This window comes from Procambarus clarkii, chromosome 34 (assembly GCF_040958095.1).
Source record: "Procambarus clarkii isolate CNS0578487 chromosome 34, FALCON_Pclarkii_2.0, whole genome shotgun sequence".
NCBI classification, from domain to species: Eukaryota; Metazoa; Arthropoda; class Malacostraca; order Decapoda; family Cambaridae; genus Procambarus; species Procambarus clarkii.
In genome coordinates, this window is record NC_091183.1 from 35859085 (window position 1) to 35862172 (window position 3088).

Consider the following 3088-nt stretch of genomic DNA (forward strand, 5'->3'; position numbering starts at 1 on the left):
TAGTGTGGCCCAACTGGCCTTGACGAGTGCTAGTGTGGCCCAACTGGCCTTGACGAGTGCTAGTGTGGCCCGGCTGGCCTTGACGAGTGCTAGTGTGGCCCAACTGGCCTTGACGAGTGCTAGTGTGGCCCAACTGGCCTTGACGAGTGCTAGTGTGGCCCGGCTGGCCTTGACGAGTGCTAGTGTGGCCCAACTGGCCTTGACGAGTGCTAGTGTGGCCCAACTGGCCTTGACGAGTGCTAGTGTGGCCCGGCTGGCCTTGACGAGTGCTAGTGTGGCCCAGCTTTCCTTGACGAGTGCTAGTGTGGCCCAGCTGGCCTTGACGAGTGCTAGTGTGGCCCAGCTGGCCTTGACGAGTGCTAGTGTGGCCCAGCTGGCCTTGACGAGTGCTAGTGTGGCCCAACTGGCCTTGACGAGTGCTAGTGTGGCCCAGCTGGCCTTGACGAGTGCTAGTGTGGCCCAACTGGCCTTGACGAGTGCTAGTGTGGCCCAACTGGTGACTGTCTTAGAGGACAGTCACCTCCTCCCACTTTACACACACTAACAGTCTAACAATCCCCCCCCCTCCCCTCCCCCACCCGACTGCTGACAAGCCAGATAAGCGCGTCCGATGCCGGATTGTTTGACTCAAGTGGGGCCAATCCGGGCGGCGAGGACCAGGCCACTCTGGCCCCCGCCCCGCCCGGCCGGACGGACCATCAGGCTCTCCTCCGGCTCCCGCCTCTCTACACTACTTTAAGAGCTAATTTAACCAGTTAATTAAATCTTGATCCAATTAGGAAGAACATCTCGTTCAAGGAAAGAGCAAGGTTGTTTGCGCACTCAGCTTATATTTTGTTAGACATGTAAACACATATAATGAGCTTTATGGTGCGTGGAACACTATTGATCCCCGTCCCCCCCTACCCCCCACCGCCCCCCCCCCACAACAACAACAACAACATGGCCTCTTTCTATTGGCTTATAAATTTATCATCATTTGTGATGGTGTGAGGAGTGACGCTGTTAGTCACCTGTGTGTATGGTGAGGGTGTATGGTGAGGGTGTGTGGTGAGGGTGTGTGGTGAGGGTGTGTGGTGAGGGTGTGTGGTGTGAGTTTCGTGAGGGTGTATGGTGAGGGTGTATGGTGAGGGGTGTGTGGTGAGGGTGTATGGTGAGGGTGTATGGTGAGGGTGTGTGGTGAGAGTGTATGGTGAGGTTAGTGAGTATGGTGAGGGTGTGGGTATGGTGAGGGTGTATGGTGAGGTTAGTAAGTATGGTAAGGTTAGTGGGTATGGTGAGGGTGTATGGTCAGGTTAGTGAGTATGGTGAGGGTGTATGGTGTGGGTATGGTCAGGTTAATGAGTATGGTGAGAAGAGGAAGAGAAAGGGAAGGATGAGGAAGGGAAGGGAAGGAAGGGAGGAGAGGCAGGGAAGGGGGAGGGAAGGGGAGGGAAGGGGAGGGAAGGGAAGGGAAGGGAAGGGGAGGGAAGGGAAGGGAAGGGGAGGGAAGGGGAGGGAAGGGAAGGGAAGGGAAGGAAAGGGAAGGGAAGGGAAGGGAAGGGGGGGGGGAGGGAAGGGAAGGGAAGGGAAGGGAAGGGAAGGGAAGGGAAGGGAAGGGAAGGGAAGGGAAGGGAAGGGAAGGGAAGGGAAGGGAAGGGAAGGGGAGGGTCAGAGATTAATAACAAGAGCGCATGTTGGTGACGCTGCCAGTGTGAATCATCAATTAGGACACATCACTCTAATTACCCTCTCTCCCTCCCTCTCTCTCCCTCCCTCCCTCCCTCCCTCCCTCTCTCTCCCTCCCTCCCTCCCTCTCCCTCCCTCTCCCTCCCTCTCTCTCCCTCCCTTCCTCTCCCCTCCCATCACCACCAGTCTTCTACCCTATTCCTCAATTTACGATTCCTCTCCCCCATCACTCTTCTCCCCATCACCCCTCCCCATCACTCTTCTCCCCATCACCCCTCCCCATCACCCCTCCCCATCACTCTTCTCCCCATTACCCCTCCCCATCACTCTTCTCCCCATTACACCCCACCCATCACTCTTCTCCCCATCACCCCTCCCCATCACTCTTCTCCCCATTACCCCTCCCCATCACTCTTCTCCCCATTACATCCACCCATCACTCTTCTCCCCATTACATCTCCCCATCACTCTTCTCCCCATTACCTCCCCCATCACTCTTCTCCCTATCACCGCTCCCCCCCCCGCCCCTCCCCCATCACCCCCCCCCCCCCCCAACAATAACAATGAAGGGGTTTTTGCCTGGGTGTTGAGACTGGCGCGGCAGCTGAGGGCCAGATTGAGGCATCGAGCTGGGGAATTAAGACGCGATATTACCTTGGACAGAGCGGCACCCCAGGCCAGAGCGACACACCCCTGGACCCCAGCGTGTCCCAGTGGTCACCCTTGGACCCCATCACCCTAAGGGGTGGTTCTGCAGGGCGGCCTCCAGGCGAGGCTTGCGCCGCTACGGTGGCCGCGACCTGCTAAACTCCTTATTGTTTCATCCCGCGTGTAATGATTGTGCTTGTGGCCGCTCCTGTGTCATTATGTGTCCAGATCAATGTAGAGTCGACGCCCCCCTGTGATCCCCAGCAGCCCGCCCCTGGCCCTCCTTGACGGCCTGGCCCCTACCCGGCCACACTGCAGCCCGCTCATCCGGCCAGTCCCGGAGCCGGCCACCTGCCACCACCATCACTGGCATGCTGGCTCTGTTTCTCTAACTCTAACTCTCTCTCTCTCTAGTGTCTTGCAGTCATCCTCACGCCTGTCTGTGTCACCAGCTGCGTCGTCTGGTTACACCATAGCTCCAGCAGGCTGTACCAGCTGGATATATATATATACTGGTATATTATATATATATATATATATATATATATATATATATATATATATATATATATATATATATATATATTTATATCATCTCTGGCCTGCTCCTAGAGATATATTTATTTCATGAGTTTATTTTATATATCATTGGGAATAAACTTTATTTAACTTTTAAGTAAGAATCATATAAGGAATAGGAACAGGCTGAAGCCAACTGTGCCAGAGCCGTCATGGTGACCTGATCTCCAGTGTAGCAACATGCTGAACAAAC

At 55.1% G+C, this 3088-nt stretch overlaps 1 protein-coding gene across 2 annotated transcripts in view; it reads right to left on the bottom strand.

The window, feature by feature from the left end:
• The window catches only part of LOC123762020 (lachesin), a 205750-nt gene that overhangs the window by 184427 nt on the left and 18235 nt on the right, over window positions 1–3088 (bottom strand). The window lies entirely within an intron of this gene.